The sequence below is a fragment of the Balaenoptera borealis genome, assembly GCF_965194805.1.
Source record: "Balaenoptera borealis genome assembly, chromosome: 16".
NCBI classification, from domain to species: domain Eukaryota; kingdom Metazoa; phylum Chordata; class Mammalia; order Artiodactyla; family Balaenopteridae; genus Balaenoptera; species Balaenoptera borealis.
Window position 1 is genome coordinate 19354337 of NC_138872.1, and position 9187 is coordinate 19363523.

The window sequence follows — 9187 nt, forward strand, 5'->3', positions numbered from 1 at the left end:
GCATGGGGCCCCCCTTTGCTGAGGCATATCGTGTAAGGGGCTGAGGCCAGTGAGCTCAGCACTGCCTGGAATGGTGGGCAGAGAAGACCAGGCTTGGCCTGTGGCCACAGACCACTCACCCTTGGTTCAGGGTCTTATGGCCACAGGTGAAGGAAGGGACAGAAGCTGGGACAGGGACCAGGGCTACTTTATTGGGTTCTGGAAGCCCTCTCTCTGCTGCACATTGGCCCGAGCCTCCTCACATCCCCTCCTGGGTTTTCCAGGGCTGTCTGGTAGTCCCACTCTATGCCTCCAGTGTGATGGAATGGAACACAGATTCTCAGGGGCACAGGATTCCTTGTGCCTCAGTTGACTATAGTATCTTAGCCAGCTGGAGGGGTTTCCTATGGGGGCAGGGGGACTCAGAGTGAGTCACACAGCTGAGACAAGCAGAGGAACCACAAGACAGGGTCTGGATGAAGATCTGAGGGTCCCAGTGGACCCCCAAGCCACTGAGAGACGAGGGCCAGACCAGGAGCTGTGCTGCCACCTGGTGGCAGATTTTGGAACTGCTGCTGGATCAGATACCCTGTCTCCTGGGATGCGACTTTCTGTGCAGCCCTGCTCCGCTCAGTTTATGTCCTGGCAGAGTGGACCATGGGGAGTGCCCGGTGAGTGAATCTGGTAGAGAAGGTGGTGAGGCCTGGCTTTAGAGTCCCTTCCACCCTTCCCTAGCTATAGTTCTGAGAATCAGAGGCAATTCCAGAAAAGGGGTTGATGAGAACTGGGCAGACACCCCTCGCCCCACATCCCACATTCACACACACACACACATACAGACCACCATGGGCCTCAAGGTCTGTGTCAGACCTGATGCTCTAGAAACCTCTCATGTGGAGTTTACACATACACCTGGAGCCAGGTGAAGGGACCCTAACACATGAAGGGGGTCAGCAGGAAGTAGGGTGCTGGTTAACTCAGGTTTTCCCATGAAGCTTGTCACAGACCGGGTAGCATGCACACTGGTCCAACGTGCAAAAGCTTGAATAGAAACGTGAGCCCCACCTCCAAGGAGCCACCTACCTCAGATAATGTACATCTCCAGGTGACCTGGTGTAACTACAGGGGTGTTACCTGCCTGAGACCCGCCAGCCTGAAGGCCACAGAGCACTCAGCTGAAACCTTGAAATCAGGCTTGCAAAAGGTAGTCCTGTTTATGAAATGAGTGATTAAAAAAACCCCCACATCATTTAAAACCCTTTAAGTATGTCTTCTAAGAAGCTGTCCATCTGGGAAAATTTTTACAAAAAAAGGGAAGAAAAAACAAAGTCTTCAGAAATTTGGGAAACATGTTGGCAAATGTTTCAGAACCTTCAAGTGGCTTCAGCCAGGGTAAATGAACTAGTAAATGCATTTGTTTTTGTATACGTTTTAAATTTTATTTTTTTATTATTAATTTTTTTTCAGAGTCCTCTGAGGCATTTTATTTGCATGTATGTATAACAGCCCTAGAAAAAGAATCCAAGGATTTTCCCTCCTGTGTGTTTTCATCTTGCTTCTTCATGGTCCATGATGTCAGCTGAGGTTGTCAGTACAATGAAACCAAACTGGTGGGATGGGAGCAGGTTTTTCTAGATCTTTGAGTTGCACATCAAATCTGGGGCTGATCACTCCACACTTATTTAGCCTGCCTGTGAGGTTCACAACAAGTTTCCCAGCCCTGTGATCATCGATGATTTCAAATTCACCATTGTAACCATGCTTCATCATCACAGAAACCTGACGATGACTTTGGAGCATGGCCTAATAAGAACCTGGCCTTTGCCTCTCTTTTTGGCATTGTTGATATTCTTGAGAGCATCAGCCAGGACGTTCACGTACACCATTATGGCAGCACGGAAAGATGGTGGAAAGATACATTTTTTATTAATAGAAATGTATTTTCTTCTCACCCCCACCAAAATGATGTTGAAAAGTATTTAAAAGAATACAGGCCCCTACTTCAGAGGAACTCTAACATACGTGCACTTTGAGATGTATACGCGTGGAGAATGTTGACTGTAGCACTGTTTTTAGGCGTGAAAATTTGGAAACAACACAAGTGCCATCAGCAGGACCATGGATAGATAAATCATAGTGCATATGGCAGGTGTCCATGGCATGACGACCTCCTTAGTTAAAATGAATGGTTCTATGTGTTGACATGCAAAGACCTGAAGAACAATGTGGAGTAAGAAAGCAAGCTGCAAATTTGCAGCCACATGGATGGACCTAGAGATTGTCACACTGAGTGAAGTAAGTCAGACAGAGAAGGACAAATATCGTATTATATCGCTTATATGTGGAATCTAAAAAAACGGTACAAATGAACTTATTTACAAAACAGAAATAGAGTTACAGATGTAGAAAACAATCCAATGGTTACCCGGGGGAAAGTGGGGGAGGGATAAAGGGGAGATTGGGATCGACGTACACACACTACTATATATTAAATAGATAACTAATAAGGACCTGTTGTATATCACAGAGAACTCTACGCAATACTCTGTAATGGCCTAAATGGGAAAAAAATCTAAAAAAAAAAAAAAAGAAAAAAGAGTGGATATATGTATAACTGATTCACCTTGCTGTACACCTGAAACTTAACACAACAATGTAAATCAACTATACTCCAATAAAAATAAAAAATAAAAATAAAAATAAAAAAAGAAAGCAAGTTGCAAAGGCAAATATTCCATGTGTTATTTCTGGATTTATATATGTGCAACAGCAAAAAAAATGCAAACATAGATGGACACGCCACACTGCTTTCATTTGCTAATGAACGAATGCATGCCTGTTTGCCTAGGTAAGACCTGCACATCTTCCAGATCTCAGCTCAATGCATCACTTTTTCAGGGAAGACTCCCCTGACCCCCCAGGCCAGGTAGGCACCCTGAAGTCCAGTCTCAGAACCCATACCTTTCCTTCAGGTCTTTTTACACTGTTGTATATTTATTTGTGTGATTATTGGATTAATGTCCGTCTTCCCCACAAGCTTGATTTGGTCAGGGACCCTGGCTACTTTCTTCATCCCTGGCACCTAATGCACAGTGGACACCTAATAAATGAATCTGTGATTTCTGTGCCCCAACTAGGCTGTAAGCTCTGTGAGGCCAGGGGAGGCGTCTATTTTCTTTCTCACTGAATCCCCTGAGGCTTAGCGATTATGAGGGAAGGCTTTGGTGTCAGAATGTCTGAGCTCCAATCCTGGCTCTGCCACTTGCTGGCTGTGTGACCTTGGGCAACTAACTTTGAGTCTCTGAGCCTCAGCGTCCTCATCTGTAAAAAGGATAACGATACCTGCCTTAGAGTTGTTGGAATTCAATGATATAATGTATGAAAATAACTCATCAATAGTGCTCGGTATTAGGGCCTCGATTAACATTTGTTAACTTGTCTAAATGCCCCCGTTGTGAGAAGCACCTGGGCGGGGCAAGGGGGTGGGGGCTGGAGGGGGCTCTGTTCCGCCCTCCCGGGGCCAACTGGCCCATCTCCTACATGACCACCAGGTGGCGATGTGATCATTCACTCCGGTGATGCTCACCCCATCAGCTTACTCAAAGCTTTGAAGTGGGTTTCCAGCTTCCCTGCAGCCCTTATCCTGTCTTTAGGGCTCCATGTGGCCATTTGGCCTCTGTTCTAACCTCTCAGTGATGGGGAGCTTACTGTCACCAGGCTGGAAACCCTGGCAGGGCTGGTCTGAGAGCACTTATCCTCTGGGTGGAGGCAGCAGGACCCCAGGAGACCGGGGGAGCTCATGGAGAAACTAGTGGGCAGACGAGGGTGGATGGGACTAGGGTGAGGCAAGCCAGGCGCCCGGGGTGCAAAATTTAAGGATGTGCTCACTTTTGGGCTTGTGCAGTGTGGAATGTGACGGCCCCTGGTGGCCTCATAAGGGTACCCTGGGGCTGGCCTGTGAGCCAGTCCAAAGCTTTGGTGCTGCCTGCCCTCCACTCATCCACGGTAGAATAGAGCTCTCAGCAGGTGCCAGGCTGTGGAGTAACTTCCTTGTTTCTCTGAAGAACCCTAGCTGGTAAGAACTATTATTACAGTCATTTTTTCAGATAAGAAAATGGACACAGAGACAAATTAAGAAGCTTGTACTTAAAAAGTGGCCAAGCTGGGATCTGAACCCAGGCCGTTTGGCTGTTGGGTGCCCCCTCTTGACCATCACCCTCCACTGCTGTGTTAATCTGTCATCCTTCCCTCTCCCTACCAATCCCCTCTTCTGTCCAATATTTCTTTATGGACCAGTCGCTCTGTTCCAAGCACTGTGCAAGTGGGTCCCAGTGCAGGGCAAGGCTGGCCCCTGCGAGTCAGGTGGAGTCCTGGCTCTGCCATGTCCTAACTCGTGACCTTGGACGAGTCATTTAGCTTTTCTGTGCCTCAGTGTCTTCATTCTGAAATGGTAGGAGAGTCCAGGCCTGGCGGGTTTGTGGGGAGGATGGGGGACTGAGATCTGCGGGAGCTGCAGCCTGGCCTGTGGAGGGGCTTGGGAAGTGTCAGCTGTAATCACCCCCGATGTCATCACCAGTCTCCTGGTTGCCAAGTGGAAGGGTGGAAAGAGAAGGGAGTCAGAACCCAATGCTCCTGGCTTTGAATCTTGACCTTGGCACTGTGACTGTCCCAGACACGGTATTTTGGACAGGCTGCTTTGTCCTTCTGAGTTTTTCCCTCTGTAAAACGGGAATGACTAATTCCAACCTTGTGGTGTCCTTGTGGTTGTTAGATGAAGCAACAAGGTTGAGAGCTTGGCACATAATAGGGGCCTTTGTAACAATCCATTTCCTGTCCTCAAGAGGAATCAGGCGGCCACATCAACCTGGGGCTCAGCCCTTCTGGAGTTTTGGCGTCTCCCCTTCTCCCAAGGAAGGGCCAGACCTGATAGGCTGCAGGATTCTGTTTTCTTCTTTTGCTTCTTTTCTTTGTTCCTATTTGAATTCTGTGCCTTGAGAGGGGGGTGCGTTTCACAGCCGCCCGTGTGTGGGACTCCACTTTGGATGCCCTGGTGCCCAGTTGAGGGCCATGGCTTGGACTCTTGTCACCCACGCAGGTGGAGGGTCAGTGGGCCCCTGGCCTCCTCGCTGCACCTGAGGCCTTCCGAGAAACCACAGGGCAGGTGGGGGGCTGAGGGCAGGGACACCCTGTCTGGTCCAGCCTCCACCAGGGTCTAGGGGTGGGTGTCCTGGCCGCCCGCCCTCCCCTCCCATGCGACTCTTGATGGCTCTCCTGCTCCAGCCCGGAGACGAGGAGAGGGCGGTGATGCTGCCCTGGGGATGCTGGGACTGCGAGGGGGGCGTGTATGGTGCCCAGGGACCAGAGTGAGCACAGCTGGACGGTGAGAAGAGGCACCTTCAGGGGTCCGGCCTGGCAGGGGGCATCCCCCTCCCTTTCCACTAACTCCCCCAGGGTCCTGGTGCTGGGAGCCTCATCCTAGGGTCTCCCAAGACGTATTCCCCAAGCTGGGTGCTTCCACTCGTGTTATCACTGACCATGTAGTCACAACCGCCCCTCCATTTCAGAGATGGCAAAACTGAGCCTCAAGTCCTTGAAAATGAGGCCGAGGTGTGACGGACACAAAGTCCCGCCGCAAGGAGGTGTCAGAGTCTGAGGGTACTGACGCCCAGCTCTGCCTGCCCCTCCCCCTCCCCTCCCCCTCCCATGCCCCTCCCCCTGCCCCCCCCCCCCCCCCCCCGTTCCTCCAGCACTTAATTTTAATGGCCCTTTGATTGCGAACCTCTTCTTGAGGAGAGACTAATCATTATTAATGAATTTGGGCTGCTCCAGCATAAATGAGCCAACGGGGCTGGCTGGTGGGTAGCTGGACCAGCACAGAGTCAGCTGTGGGCACCGCCCTTTGGGCCACGGAGAGCTCAGTTAAACCAAACACTTGGCTGGAAGGGGTGCCAGAGTCTTCACGTCCATCCAGCCAGCCACCCGTGGCCCTCACCCTGGGGAAGACCAGGAGGTCCCAGCCTGACAGCAGAGCCCCTGGAACGCCTGGACTCCCCATCATCCAGCACCCCCTCCTCGGCCTGGGCAGGTGGGGACCAGGGTAGCTGCAGGGGCGTCCCACCTCTCACCCGACACACTGGGCTGTTGTCTTGGCAGCAGCTGACCTTGGGAAGGCTCACAGGGCCGGTTTTATTGTAGGTTTGTTTTCCAAAATTGAAAGGAGAGAAATAATCCCAGTGGGGAAACAAAACAAAAAACAACAAACAAAAACTGGAACTCTCTCTTAGGATCTTTCAGTCCTGAACCTTGTCCTGGCTGTGCCGACTTCCTGATCGCCTTTGGGCACCAGCCCCCTGGGGCAGACAGAGCTGGGCTTGTCCCCACCCTTCTCCTGGGACCTTGAACCAGCTCCAAACCTCTCCGAGCCTCAGGGTCTTCGGTCCTAGAACAGGGGTTACGTTATACACCCGGGTTTGGGAGGGGATGGAGTGAGATGGGGGAGATGGAGGCATTTTGCAAATGAGGTCTTGTGATGATAATTTTCTCATAGGCAGAAGACAGACACACTCATACGCCCCCAAATCACTAACGGGTCCTCCTCTGAAGATGCTCCTTGTTTCTGGAGATGGTGTGATTACTCAGTGGGTTCTGTGTAATTATTTAATCAAGCCTCCACCAAGTCCTCAGCGTGGAGCTGGGCGGCTGACCAGACCCTGTCCTCCCCTTTCCCCCAGGAGGCTAATCAGCTCGAGCTGCTGGGAGGGAGAGCGAGGCCCCAAGCCCTGTTTTCTCCGTGTCACAGCTGGGCTGCGTGCAGAGGACTGGCCCGAGGGAGGGGCGGGGTCACCTTGGGGCTCACCCGGGTTGAGCACAGGGCAGGAGTTCCTGTGGGTGCAGCCCCCTTTATTTTGCCTTGAGGACACTGAGGACCAGAGAGGAAAAGACAGCAAAGAGGTCCCACAGCCCAGACCTGGCTTTTGGGGTTCCCTCCCCCTCCCTCCCTCCCTCCTTCTCTCCCTCCCTCCTTCTCTCCCTCCCTCCTTCTCTCCCTCCCTCCTTCCTTCTCTCCCTCCCTCCCTCCCTCCCTCCCTTCCTTCCTTCCTTCCTTCCTTCCTTCCTTCCTTCCTTCCTTCCTTCCTTCCTTCTTCCCCTTCTCTGCCCTCCCCTCTCCTTGCTTCTTTCTCTTTTCTCTCCCCTCTCTTTCCTCTCTGTTATACAATTAAGGGAGAAACACATACGTCCTGCCTGGCAAACAGGCAGATAATACAAGGAGGTGACAGCCTCCTGTGCTCCTCCTCTTTCCCCCACCCACACCCCCACTCCCTCCCCAGAGGTGACCCCAGCTCCCTGTCCAGAGACTTGCCCTCCAGACTTTCTCTGCGCTCTCACAAACTTACCCAAGTCCCTACAGAAAGACTGGTTTTGGTGTTTGCTTTTGCTCACGTAAACATCCTTGATGACGCCTAGACCAGTGGTTCTCCCTGGGGAGTGACTTTACCCCCTGGAGACGCTTGGCAATGTCTGGAGATGTATTTGATCATCACAGCTCGTGGGGTTGGTGCTACTGGCATCCAGTGGGCAGAGGTCAGGACGCTGCTAAACATCCTTCAGTGCAGAAGGCAGCCCCCACAAGAAAGGATTATCGGGTCTAAAACATCCGTAGTGCTGAGGTCAAGAAACCCTGGTATAGAATGTTGCTCAACGTGCTCTTTTCTAAAAGCAGTGTTTCTTGGAAATCTTGACAGGTTAGTAAACTTCTCTTCCTCCTTCCTGTACTTCAGCGTAGGTTGCGTGCCTCGCCATCCACTTACCTAGTTCTCTTCTGATGGATTTCAGGCAGCTTCCGATCTTTCTGGGGGTTAATGGAAGTAATGCCTTGGTGGACACCCGTGTTCCTACAGCTTTTGCAAGAGTCCAGTGTTTCCCTCCTCTGGATGCCTGGGAGCTGGATGGTTGCACACATTTCCTTTCAATTTCAATAGATACTGTACCGTGCTCTCCCACAAAGGCCGTGCCAGCTTACCTTCTGACTTTTCCTACTACAAACCCAAGGCTCCAGGGAAGATGATTAAAAAAAAAGTTTGGTGTGATAGCTGTTATTTTCCCAAGAGAACTAAAGGGAACCCGACCTTCACAGAGGGGTGGGGGCCCAACCGTGACGACCCCAAGACAGCCCCTTCCCCACCCCTGTGGCACGCCAGTGAAGGACAAGGACAGGGTAGGGACCCCCATTTTACAGATAAGGCTCAGGGAGTTTGAGGGTCTTTGCCCACCAGCTCTGAGAAGTCATATCCCCCTGGAGGCCCCCGTCGGAAGCCCATTGGACCCAGAGGGGTCCAGCAGTCAGAGAACAGGTGGGCAGAGTGAGGCTGTCCGTGGCTATGGACCCTGGGAGTGTTGGCGGTTCCAGTCTGCTGAACACTGTACCAGATCCCTCACGGCCTTGCAGCCGGGGTTGCTAGATTTTACAGGACATCCATGCAATATTTGGGACATTCTGGCACTAAAAAGTGATTCATTGTTTAGCTGTGATTCAAACTTAACTGGCTGTCCCATGTTTTACCTGCAGCCCTACCCGGAGCAGCAAGGAAGGGGAAAGGAGGCCCTCTGGCAGGTTCCCATTAGCCTGGAATCTCCTTTTTGGGCTGTTGGCTTTTCATCTTTTCCCTCTCCAAACCGTCCATACCCTCCAGATCTTGTCTGAAGACCCCCCTTTCCCTCCAGAGACCTGGGAGGAAGCTGGGGTAGCAGAGCTGCTTGCTCCAGGGACAAGGAAGCGAGGAAGGAGGGAATGGCTGGGACAGGACAGCTCCTTCCTTTCTCCCCTCTCCCCCCATCTTCTCAGAGCCTCGACACTCCTTGGAGAATTCAGTCTTGCTTGGGCGTGAGAAGCAAAGCTGGAAGAGAAGGGCAGTTGGTTGGGCGGGTGTGCCCCAGGCAGTGCCGAGGGCCAATCTGACCCCACCTCCCCATCATGGCCCATCCTTAGAGCCTGCGGCCGCTGCAAGTATAATTAGTTCATAAATCACTCCGAGTGATAAATAGAATGATAGATGCATGTTTCCCTTGATCACTTTTTCATTAAGGTGAAATAAATCAGCACCACGTTGTTGCTATAAACCTTTCAAACTGGTCAGATCCTGGCTGGTAGAAGCTGATTAACATGGCCACACGGAGGGACCATTTGTAGCTGATCATAGAGATCAATCAG

At 51.5% G+C, this 9187-nt stretch overlaps 1 pseudogene across 1 annotated transcript; it reads right to left on the bottom strand.

Annotated features, from left to right (window-relative positions):
• Nucleotides 1-1216: 1216 nt before the first annotated feature.
• LOC309612997 (small ribosomal subunit protein uS8 pseudogene) lies at nucleotides 1217-5128 on the bottom strand (annotated as a pseudogene). The gene has a single exon. The product of its transcript is annotated as a small ribosomal subunit protein uS8 pseudogene (transcript).
• Nucleotides 5129-9187: the final 4059 nt, after the last annotated feature.